Source organism: Colossoma macropomum, unplaced genomic scaffold, assembly GCF_904425465.1.
Source record: "Colossoma macropomum unplaced genomic scaffold, Colossoma_macropomum, whole genome shotgun sequence".
NCBI classification, from domain to species: domain Eukaryota; kingdom Metazoa; phylum Chordata; class Actinopteri; order Characiformes; family Serrasalmidae; genus Colossoma; species Colossoma macropomum.
In genome coordinates this window covers 2,224,782-2,237,427 of record NW_023494807.1, presented here as the reverse complement: position 1 = coordinate 2,237,427, position 12,646 = coordinate 2,224,782, and the positions used below count along the sequence as shown (strand labels likewise).

Here is a 12,646-nt window from a genome sequence, read left to right as displayed (position 1 = left end):
TGGGTTGAATAAATGAGCAGCTTCAATAGACACCTGAAGTTGTGTGTCTTTCTGAAGTTGGTGTCATGCCCATATTAGGAACTCTGGGTCTAAGCAGTTTTTCTCTTTGTTACAGACAGTTGTTGACTTACCTAACCAGGCCTGATGAGTCACTGGTTAGTTACTGATGAGTTACTGATGAGTAACCAATGTTCTTGGTCAATGTTAGTGCTGTTCCAGTAACTACAAAGGGAGGATGTTGGACCCTAATTATAAAGGGTACCCTGTTCCTCACTGTGGTACATCACAAGCCAGATTCAGACAGTTTGATCTGAACTCTGTAATTGGCTTAGATCTACAGTTGTTGGTCAGTTCTAAAAGCACACCATGTCCACGTTCCCCCTAATAGAACATCAAAATGTGGATGACTCCGTAATGTGGAGAAAGGCAGTCTGTGCTTCAGAAGGGAACATATTGCGTTATCACGGGGCAGTCATTTTCTGAGTGGCCCGAGGCACTGCCATACATCAGAAACGCTTCGCACTCGTGCTCCAGCAGCTTCCTCCTCCGCTGCCGTTCACTGCTTTAATGTGTTTCACTCTGCACCCGCGAACACCAATCAGGTAACAAATGTACAAGCATGAATTATCTCCATCAATCTCTTCCACGTACACACTCCAGGTAGTAGAACAGGGGGATGCAAATCTTGAACAGTTGAATTAGCTTAAGCTTCATAAGCAACCTGTCGAGAGGATGATTCCCACCAGTATCATCATGCAGGGGTGTTTCTTATTGTATGTTAAAAGGAGTATATCATGGAAAACCAAATCTTTCTTGCTGGGTAGTGTATTATATATATATATATTTATGTGTGTGTGTGTGTGTGTGTGTGTGTGTGTGTGTGTGTGTGTGTGTGTGTGTTACATTCTACATCAAACACTTGTTTTTTTATACTTTTAATATAAGTTAAAGTGAAGAGGTTGAAGTCCAAGTCATTTTGGTCATTTTGGATTTCTATTGGTCCATTCATCCTGAAATCTTCACTCAATGAGTGTGTTTACATGCACTTAATAATCCGGATATCTGCTGTTATCTGATTATTCAAATGGTCATTGCCTAGATGAGAGTAAGGTCTAGAAATCCGATTAAGAAATCTGATAAAGAGAGCTGGATTTTAGCTCAGTAGTCAGATTTCTCAGTGCATATAAACCCTTACTCTGATTTCTTTCGGATTTCTCGGTCTGAGCATGTGCGAAACAGACGGCGGTACTAGACACAGCAAGCAGCGTTGCCGCGAGACGCAGCAAAACACTGTATGTTGTACGTTATGTATGTTCATAGTTTCAGGTAAAGTAATGCAATGTTTAAAAAAAAAGCTGCAGAATGAGGTTTTGGTCACGTCGTCTTCTGTGAGTTTATTGGCTGGTTGCAAAGCAGAAATCCAATTACTGTCTGACTCATGTAGACTTTGAGTTTTCCCATTATCTAATTACTTAAGTGCATGTAAACACGTTAATCAGATTACTGACAAAATCTGATTTTCTGCAGTTACCAGATTATTAAGTGCATGTAAACACACTCAATCTAAGGGGCCAGCTGTGCTGTGTCCAAATGACTGTAGTAAAATATAAATAATTAACTGAGATATTTGTTGTTTTTTTGGGGGTTTTGTATTTTTAGGTAGCAGTGATTTACAATATTGTCTAATAGTCAGAGACCACTCTTTTATTTATTTAATTTTCTGTCAAAAAAAAAAAAAATTTGGCCATTAAAAGCCTTAGTTGAGATGACACAGCTGTAACTCATTAGTTTAAAGAGTGGACAAATTACAATTTGGTAAATGAATGTTGGAGGCTTCAGTGTAATTTATTGTACTGCACAGTTTGTGTTGGTCATCCTCTAGTCCTTCACAGGTCACAGGACGCTGCCCACAGGACGCTGTTGTCTGGATAATTTTAATTCTCAGTCCAGCAGTGACACTGAGGTTTAAAAACTCCAGCGCAACACACACTAACACACCACCACCACATCAGTGTTACTGCAGTGCTGAGAATGATCCACCACCCAAACAGTACCTGCTCTGTGAGGGTCCATGGGGGTCCTGACCACTGAAGAACAGGGTAAAAGGGGGCTAACAAAGTATGCAGAGAAACAGATGGACTACAGTCTGTAATTGTAGAACTACAGAGTGCTCCTATTTATTAAGTGGAGCTGATAAAATGGACAAAGTGGTGGAATTAATGAAGTAGCTGGTCAGTTTATATTAAGGTTGCTTGTAGGTTATTGTTTTGTTTGGGCCTAGGGCATTTTTTTTTGTTGTTGTTTTGTGTTTTTGTTTGTCTTTTTGTTGTTGTTCCTTTAAAACCTGATATCTCTGTAATCACTTGATGGCAGCAAAGTACACACACACACACACACACACACACACACACACACATGCACAGAGCTCTTAATGTCAGGTCAGTAGAGGCTTCTGCAACTGAAGCAGCATGTTTAATTACCTGCACAGAGCCAGATGGGTTCATTCTCGTTTAAACAGTGTTTGGAGTGTGTGGGAAATCCACGTTATTCTGTTGAGAGCAGAGCTGTTCAGTCATATTATGTTAGAGTGTTACTGAAGGACATTTTACTGGCCACTTTATTAGAAACACCTACCATATACTTCCACTCACTGGACACTTGTTGAGGTCCACCTACCTTATAGGTCCAGTATATAAGTGTAAAACTGCAGACTGTAGCCAATCTCTTGCTGCACAATTTATCAGTCAGACTGTACACCATTAATCATTGGTCAGTTTCTGACCACAGATCTGCCTTTCATTCTGATGGTGGACCATTCTCAGCACTAGCACAGTAGTGTGGGTGGCACTGGTTTGAGTGTATCCAGCACAGCTACAGTGTCTGACTGTATACCAGCAAGGTGGAGCTGCAGTCATGTGGGAAAGTTTCTGCACATTTTAATGCAGAAATAGTTTTTTTTTGCTGAAATGAACATATTGGAAATAAATAAAACATAAAATATGACCTGTGCAAAATTATTTTCAGAATAATAAGTTAAACTCGGCAGTTAAATAGAAATTGTGCATTCAATTTAGCATATTTTAGTTTGTTCTCAGTAGAGGATGCGACAGAATAGCAATATCCTTAACCTTTCTTAAAGGTGGAACCACTGTTTTGTTGATATATTTGGTGGTGAAGTTGATTGTTTAAGTCTGCACACATCCAGAAAGGCTTTTGCTGATTTTACTTGGTGATAAAACGATGAAACGCCGTGCTGAGTTTCACGTCCTTTTATTATTATTTATTGAACACTGTATTTCAATAAAACCACCCCAAACTAACTTCAATTTGCAGAGAAAACTTTGGGGCAGATTTACTAAGAGAGGCATTACTTTTTTTTAAACAGCCTACTGACACTTTAGCAGGTTACCTATTTAGAACTTCCATGCAAATGAACCCAACATGGTAATTAACATTGGATCAGCACAATATATAACCATGTGTTTGGCTCTATTGCTTTTTGTATGAAAGTCTGTTTCCAAAAAAGGTTTTTAATCCTTTGTTACAGGTTCAAAGTTTGAAATAATGACTCGTTTTCTCAATATCTTGACTTTGATTGTCAGCTTGAAAGAAGAATTATTGCTCTTTGATAAAGTATGTGATTAGTTTAACATCAGTAGAGAACATAAGATTGTAAATTGTCGGAAATTTGAGGAAATTAAGTAATTAATTTTTACTTTCTCTTTTGAAACATTCTTTTTCGGCTGGATGGATGAACTGAACATGAGTTCAGTGCCGAGTGCATTTGGAAACTATGTGAAATTGTAAAAATCCCTGTTTGATTTCACTAAACGCACAGAGATCGATTGAGAACTATATGATTTTAAGCGTAACCTCTTAGTACATGGAGTTTGCAGTGGTGCAGCGTTAGTAAATCTACCCATTTGTTTTCTACAGATCGTGAAATTTTGTGATTCAATCCTGCTTTGCCTGGAAGTAAGAAGACTAGAGCTGGACCGTGTTTTACTTTGTCCAAAAAATGATATGAATGAATGCATAGCACACAAAAACTGAATGCTACGAAGCAACTTTCCAGTTCTATCGTCTCATCCAGGCCGGGCCTTTTTAAATGGTAGGAGAAACACGACAGTGGTATCCTTGCCTTGAACGTTTGCACTCTAACACACACGAACCAACTAATCGGCTAATTATCGTGTCCTTTCTGAGTTGAATTGGTTGGGTTGGAGAAGGGAAAACACTGAAATGATCCAGAGAGCGTAGGGAACCACTGCCTCAGCCGCTTCCGTTACGTCAGAGGCGGCATCTGACAATCAAAGCCGGTGATGCTCGCCTGCAGTATAACCGCTGGTGCTGAGGTAATCAAATCCTCGCGAGTTGACACTGATTGGGAGATTGATATGCAAATGCAGGCCTTAAATGTGAATGCTGATTTGATATCCGTCTGCGTAGAGATTGAGCAGGGTTTCCTCTGAATTACAATAGGCAGTGATGAGCTGGGAGCAGCGTTGCGGTGAACAGAGGTAGGCAGAGCAGCCTTAAAAGTGTTGTGACTGTAATGAAATATCGACTCAAGTAGGTGCAAAAGTATCTACTAAGAAGCGACCTGAGCATAAAAAATGTCAGGTTCAACAACTTCTGCAAGACTTGAGTTGCTTGTAGAACCACGGTGGAACTTCTTAGTGCATCCAGCATCTATCAGCACAGGACCTGAAGTCTTGGGTGCTGTTCTTCTCTTTTTGGGATCATTTTGGTCTAAAATGCTGTGTTTATTATTAGGACAGAAGTATGATATGGTAGCACTAATAAGGGGAACTGGTAGCAGCCGTATATCCATATTAAACATTGTATTTTCTGTTTTGTGGATTTATAGTGCTTAATTTTGCTATATTTATAAAGAATGCACTAGTAAGTATTGCTAACATAAAAAAAAACATTTTTTTTTAATGTTTTGATCATAGAACAACATATATAATTATTGCCGTTTAGCGTGTGTTTGCTGACCGACATTAATTCTAGTTGTTAGCAATACTAACTTCTTTATTTTGTTGTATTTATTTATTTTGGACAAAGTTCTCCATTATGCCTAACAGCAAAGTATATCCATAGTAATACATGCTGCTTTTATCTCTCTCTCTCTCTCTCTCTCTCTCTCTCTCTCTCTCTCTCTCTCTCTCTCTCTGCACTCTCTCCCTCTATCAATTATTCCTCACTCAGATTAGGTATCAGGCCTATTTTGGTGTGCTTGCAAAATGTAATAACTTGTCTGTGTTTCTCTCTCTGCTTAACCCCCCCACCCCGCCCTCTTTCTAGGGTCAATCCAGGTGGAGTTTGAACAGAGGAATTCCTGTGCCCAGCCTAAAATGAGGAACTGCTGAGAGTCAGTATGACTGCATGTTTTTCATTCATTTTAGGGTCTGAACGATATATTGATTGGATGATAATATCGAGTGATATCGAGGTCCTGCAGATTTATGGCTGTAGGCAAAAAAAAAAACCCTGGTAAAGCAAAAATATTTAGCGTCTTGTTTAATATAGTAATGAACAGTATTGCAATCATATGCAAAAGTTTGTGCACCCCTGCTGAAATGACATGCTGTGTTGAAAATCTCTACAGAGAACACACTGCTACACATTGTAGCACACAATTATTGTTTGGTGAAGTTAACATTTTGGGAAAGAAATAAAAGCGTGAAATTAGCAAAAGTTAGGGCACATTTTATATTTTATTTATTTATTTATTTATTTTAAATATGTTAAACTCCAATGTGTGCTAAACATGTCATGTTTAAGTTTGTTCCCTGTAGAGAATTTGCATTGCATAAGACTGTATGGCTAAAATAGCAATAGACCTATGGTTATAGGTGAATAAGTAGGTAGATTGATGCGTAGAATGGAAGGAAGGTAGGTAAGGTCAAGATTAGAGCAGAAAACGGCACTGTGAGTGAGATTACGTGCATGCTTGAATGTGCATCAACCCCTTAAAATCCCAGACCATGTAAAATACATACCACATCTTATTATTCAGTAACTACATGGACTGGCTGAGTTTTTCTTAGGTTATAGAAGTGTGTAGTACAACTTTGGACAATTTAAGGGGTTCAATTTAACTGTATTATCAAAATAACACAATGCATTCAAAATGAACCTTAATGAGCATAACATCAGTAAAGCAGTCCTTATATAAAACTAATAGAGACTCTTTTTTATTTTTTGTTTAACCATTTTTGAATTATATCAGCTGATATTAGCGATTATCTCAAATTTTAGCTCCTTAAAATCAGTATCAGTGTCTGTCACATTTTCATATCAGTCAAGCTTTATAATAATCTCTCCAGACTGAGCTGATTCTGCTGTCCTGTGTGTTTGGGATTTATCTTCCATATGATCCTGCCTGTAATGTTTATGCGTGACTAAAGTGACCAGTCATGTTCCATTTGCTGTATGTGTGTGAGCTAGCTCTTATACTGCGAAGTACATCACACACACAAACACACACATGCACATAGACACACACCACTCATTCGTTATACACAATCTGTCAATGCAGTGATGCAGGAAAACACCAAACTGTTCAAAGCTTACATACATTATCAGCTGTCTTCATTTCAGCCCCAGTCAAAAGTTTGGTCACACTGAGTAAATGTCATTTTGCATAATATTAACCCCTTAAAATCCAGGCTCATTACATACTAAGACTTATTATTCAGTAACTATAAGTACTTCAGTGCAAAAATTTACTTTTTCAAATCTGGAAAAGCATCTTAAGTGGTTCCTGTTGAGCTGCATCAAGGCAAAGAGTGGCTACTTTGAACAGTCTAAGATGAAACATAGTTGGGATTAACTGACCAGTTTTGGTCACTGCATAATTTTATACGTTATATCACAGGTTTGATATCTTATCTGTGTCCACTCTCTACCTTTATTACAGCTTGTATTCTTTGCTGGAGACCTTCTTTCAGTTTTTAACCTTATCTGATGGTAACCGTTTGGGTGGTCTACCAGCTCTTGCATGGTTTTTAGAAATCCCTTTTTCTATATCCTTCATTAAACACTTTGAGCTTTGGAATTTTTTGAAATGTTTGTTTTTCACATATTTTCCTTGGATGTTCCCTTTTGGGGAGGCAGGAAGGTATTTTAAGTTGGGGGTGCTGATATTTTAAGCAGCGTATGCATGATGTCAGTGGTGATGTCATGCAAAATGATTTGCCCCTTTTTCATTTGAATTTTTTTGATTTACATACAACCGAAGGTGCCATAATGTGCCATAATGTGGCAAGAATATACACATTAAACCACTGATTTCTCTGCTCTCTCTCCTTCTGGATAAACTTTATGCAAGTGAGTTAAGAGGCAACAAATCCAGAATCAGATGTGTGGCGATTGTGTCACGCTCACAGTCACATGCTGAGATTCAACGCTCGAACGCACATCAAGCGGAAGGCATAAAAAATATTTTCAGTGCTTTGAGGCTCAGAACTGGCTAACAGCTCTGCACACACGCTCCCTCTTTGTACCTCGAACTGCGTGTAGCAGTTTGGCTCGCTTTAATGAAAATGTAACGTTACCTTAAACAGTGCACGGCTATTGTAGATTTGAAATGTGTGAAGAAAACATAAAATACCCCGTCCTAAAACAAGCACACAAAAGTCTTTGCTACATTTAAATCATATTAAAGTTGAGATTTTTTTTTATTTTTCGCAGTTGCAGTTAAACTATCCTGAAATCTGGGGGTGTTGCCGTACATTCAGCCCCCCCACTTCCCCTGTCCCTGTTCCCCTTCCTTATGCAAGTGAATTATTTTAAACCTAATCCTCAAAAATATCACCTTAAAACTAAGTAACTCAATGTCCAGTTTCACCATTTTTACTGAAAAGTGAATATCTGTAAGTGTGAAGGTTCTGACTTTTGCGAAGTACTGTAAACTTAAAAAGAAATGCCCCCAGACAAGTAGTCTGTTTCTCAGCCAGCACAGTGTGAGCATGTGTGTTTCCTCTTCAAGCCTGGAAAAGAATCCCAGGCGGCTCCTCATAAAGCTGCTTGAGAGAACGCCAAGCTGCATCAAGGCTACTTTGAAGGATATAAAACAGAAGATAGTTTGTGTTGAATACTTGTTTGTTGCCTGCATAGTTGTGCTATCCATAGCCTCCGTATATGTTCCTTCACAGGTTTGACGTCTTCACTATTCTTCTGACATCTAGAAAATGGTAAAAATAAGGAAAGCTTTCTGTCCGTAGGTGGGTCCAAACTTTTGACTGGTACTGTCGCTTCAGTTTAGATGCTTGCGAATGATGTCCTGCTGAATGATCTATATGAGAAGCACCTTCACCCCTTGAGCACACACCAAATGCACCAAATCCCATATGCAAATGGATTACCCCACGAAAACACCCGCCGCAGTCTGATACTGCAGCTCCAGCCCTTTACTGAGTGATTGAGCTCTGTGGGTGAAGGCTGCGGCTGCTACGTTATCTGAAAGAACTCCGTCAGACGCCTGATCTGACATACAGAGATAAGCAGCAGTGCAGGTTTGGCAGTACACTGTGTGTTTTTTAGTTTTTTTCCCCTCATTAGACCTGCTAGGCACCAGGAAAGGATTCACTGAGGGCCATATGTACGAGCGCAGGAGCACTGCAAATGCGCCTTGATGCAGCCACAGTATGCGCCCGCAATGCACCTGAATTTAACGTTAGATTTACTAAAACTGCGGCTTATCACGCGAACTGTATAGTCCTGCCCACCATCTGCAGAGTTTAAAAAGCACATAATGTGGAAAATGATAAAAATGTCTGCCAATAAGCTGGAAGCGAAACAGAAAATGGAAATTCTCTGAGGATAGCGGATTTGTGAAATGATAACATGGATATTGTGGCCGCATCGCAGCATGTCTTCTCTCACACGTACATTCACTCCTGACAGTTTAAGCTGCGGCTGCTACCTTGCATCTCCGTTCACTGGCCATTTTATCAGAAACAGCTACCATATAGGTGCACTTTCGTAGGCTTACATGTACTGACTGAGGCCTGTCTGATTCTGCACAGTTTATCCAACTGCTCTACCCCGTCTGTCAACGGAAAGGAACCACCACAGGACCTCCACTGACCAGATATTATTCAGGTGGTGGACTGTTCTCAGCATTGCAGTGCCACTGTTTGGGTTTCCAAATTTTAAGTGAATTTCCAAAAACCAGTAAACGACAAAATGAGTTAATCAGTGCCTCCGTGAACTACTGCAAACTCCTGAAGATGACGTGACGTGCTTTCGTTGTGCTTTACCTTCATTAGCTCTTGGTACAGCGGTTTTGACAGCTTTGTGTCAACTGGACATGGCCAAAGCTTTACAAGTTCAGGGAGACGGGGTGGACCGGGTGAATTGGTCACTGTCCCAATTCACCATGGCTCCCTGACTTTTATTCTTGCTTTTTTTCTTCTCTGCCTCATCTAAGAACAAACTTTATTGACTTTTTAAGACCTTTTTTCTGGTATTTCCACTCAGGTTTTTTATGAACATTTTCAAAATTTACATAAAAGAGCAGGATAGAAACCCTTTAGAGCAGTATCCTGCACAGTGGTGTTGCTGGGGTTTTACCCTAACTGGCCACTTTAAAGGAAACCCCTTCCTTTAAAGCTCCACCTTGCTGGTGTTTATGGTGTGTCTCTAGCCCTTCATCAGTGGTCATCCGTTGGATATTTGGGTATTGGACTGGTTGGAAATTTCTTGGTAGTGGATCACGCTCAACCCCTCAGCATCACTGTTGTGGCTGATATACTCATACCAGCCCCACACACACTACAGTGTTGGTGTCACTGATGTGTTAAGAATGGTTCACTATTTAAAATAATTTCTGGTCAATGGTGGTCAATCTATTTACCATATTTCGGAAAAAAAAACAGTATAAAATGTGCCATAACATTTTTCAAAGGCCACATTTTCTTTATTTTTTCCCAGTATGTTAACCTCAGCAAACAAACAGTAATTGTGCATTAAAATGTTCAGTGCGTTCTCCTTACAGAAACTCATTTTCATTTAGGAAATCAACAAAACGTGATTTAATAAGGGGCGCATATTTGACAACTTTTGAATATGACTGTACAGCATGCACCTATACACCTCTATTACTAATAGACTGGCCAGTGATTGTAGGTACAACATAAGTGAACCAGCTACTTGCTGTAAAATACATGTAGAACTAATTAAATCATGCTTCTGCAGTGCTAACTGAGAAAGCCCTTCACTGTTACCACCATTGCACTACCTAAAATGAATGAAGAATAGTTGATGTCTCAGCCAATTATGGTTAACACAGCTCATAGTGATGATTGCAGTGTCCACATGGAAGTGCATCTGAGTACTCTGAGTAGAAAAAAGGCCCCATTTCAGATCTTTATTGTGTTTTATTGTTTTCTTGAGGTCTACCTTCGACATTTTGTGTTGTCTTCCTTGTATTGTTTCTCATCTAAAAAGCAGCCCATGCTGAAACACTCCTTAAAGGTTCTGTGTAAATGGGCTAAATAGGTGGATATATGTAAAAATGCTGGTTTCTCTGACATCACAGAAACAGTTCATTCAAAATGGGCCATGTGTGAACTGGGCAGCGTTGACATAGTTTACATACGACATCAATTTTGTGGAAAGAAATGAGATATGACACAGGTTCCATGATACAGGCCCTTTAAGACCACTGGATGATGAGTTCTGCTGAGTTACCTATGGCACCGTGTTCTTTTGCTGCCATTCTTCTCTTTTAATAAAGGTCAAGTCTGGATGAGAAGGCTGAAAATACATTAGCGACCTTATTGATATGAGATGGCAATTACTGATGTCAAAAATAACATTTCATTGCCTGAACGAGTTCACGATGGAAGACGAAGTCGAGCCCGTAACGCAGTGTACAAAGCGCAAAAAGAGAATATATATAAAAGTGCAAAGGTTTAGGAGAAAGTGTGCTTAAATGTTTTTAAGTAAGAGTTTTAACAGATTGAAAACTGTTAAAAATGTCTGTCACTGTTACATCACTAGAATAATCAGTCATTCATCAGAATTTACTTCCTCAATCACTCAACAGTGATTAGATTTACTTTACTGTCCATCAGGAAAATGGAAATTTGTCTTTTGGCCTGCAAACAGCTCAGCCAAGCACCAGTCATAGAAAACAACACTCCAATATCCCTCAATTCAAAATCGTAAATGAGAAAACAGTACATCCAGTACTGTGCAAAAGTTAGAGACCACCCTTTATTCATGTAATTTCCAGTCAAGATTGCCTTTAAGTACAATTTTTTTCAAGATATATTTCTGAGAAGATTAGATATGAAATAATCTGCTTGCCTCAGGAAGAGGAAGGTCAATGGAAAATTTGTGAACAAACAGGAGCTTTCATAACCAGAAGAAAAGTATTAAAAGATTTAGAAAAAATTGACCTCTTTTTTTTCAATTTTTACCCGGTTTTCTCCCCAATTTAGTCTTTGCCAATTCCACCCGCTAGTTAGGACTCCCCCAATCACACACGATGCTATCAACGCTAGGAGGGCGAGGCTAACACAGGCTTCCTCCGAGACCTGTGAAGCCAACCACCGCATCTTTTCGAACTGCCGCTCATGCAACGTCTTTGGGACAGCCGAACGCGCTCGGAGGAAAGCGCCAACCGCCAGATCTGTTACGTCAGCTAACAGACGCCTGCGCTGACTAGCATCGCGCTGAGTGATGGGGGGAGAAAGGCAGCCATCCCACCCACCCAGAGAGAGCGAGGCCAGTTGTGCTCTCTTGGACTCCCGGCTACGGATGGCTGTAGCATCACCAGGGATCGAACTCGCGATCTCCTGATGATCAGGGCCAACGCTTAGACGGTTGCGCCACTCGGGAGCAAAAATTGACCTCTTAAAGACCAGGTAGACCACCAAAACTGTGACTATCAGGTACGCAGGATTTAAAGCTTTCGTCTTTGAGAGAGAGGAGAAAATCAAGCTCCGCTCCTGCTTAAAATCTGGAAAAATCCAGAAGTTTTTTCTGTCCATCCCTCCACTGTGTGAAGACAACTCAACATCAGTGAAGAAGGAGAAAATGCAGCCAACATCTAAGGCTGAACTTTGGAGGCGTGGCTGCAGATTTCTTTGAGAAACTGAAAGTGACTCGCCTGAAAAGAATGGAAGCTGTAACAAAGGTAAAGTGTGGACACAGTAAATACTGAAATATTTGATGGTATACACTGCCTGGCCAAAAAAAGTTGCACAATCTAATATTTCATTGGACCACCTTTAACTTTGATTTAATTCACTGTGGCATTGGTTCAACAACCTTAGGCAACATCACAAGATTTATTTTCATCCAGAATTGCATTAATTTTTGGCTTGAGATCTTGATGATGGGAGAATCAGGCCATCTCTGTAAAGTCTTCTTCAGCACATCCCAAAGACTTCTAAAGGGGGTTAGAGTCAGGACTCTGGTGGCCAAATGACGCCTCATGCTGGACGACTCTTTCACAATTTGAGCTGGATGAATCTGGGCATTGTCATCCTGGAATAAGCCCGTGCCATCAAGGAAGAAAAAATCCATTGATGGGATAACCTGGTCATTCAGTACATTCAGGTAACCAGCTGGCTTTATTGTATTGCCACAGAATGTTGCTGAGCCTAGACCTGACCAACTGGAG

The 12,646-nt window shown here is 39.9% G+C and overlaps 1 protein-coding gene across 1 annotated transcript in view; it reads left to right on the top strand.

Annotated features, from left to right (window-relative positions):
* The window catches only part of dlgap1a (discs, large (Drosophila) homolog-associated protein 1a), a 203,941-nt gene that overhangs the window by 66,321 nt on the left and 124,974 nt on the right, over positions 1-12,646 (top strand). Inside the window, exon 2 of the mRNA XM_036556772.1 lies at positions 5,311-5,377. The gene's annotated coding sequence lies outside the window, so the exon portion shown is untranslated. The remainder of the gene's footprint in view (positions 1-5,310; positions 5,378-12,646) is intronic.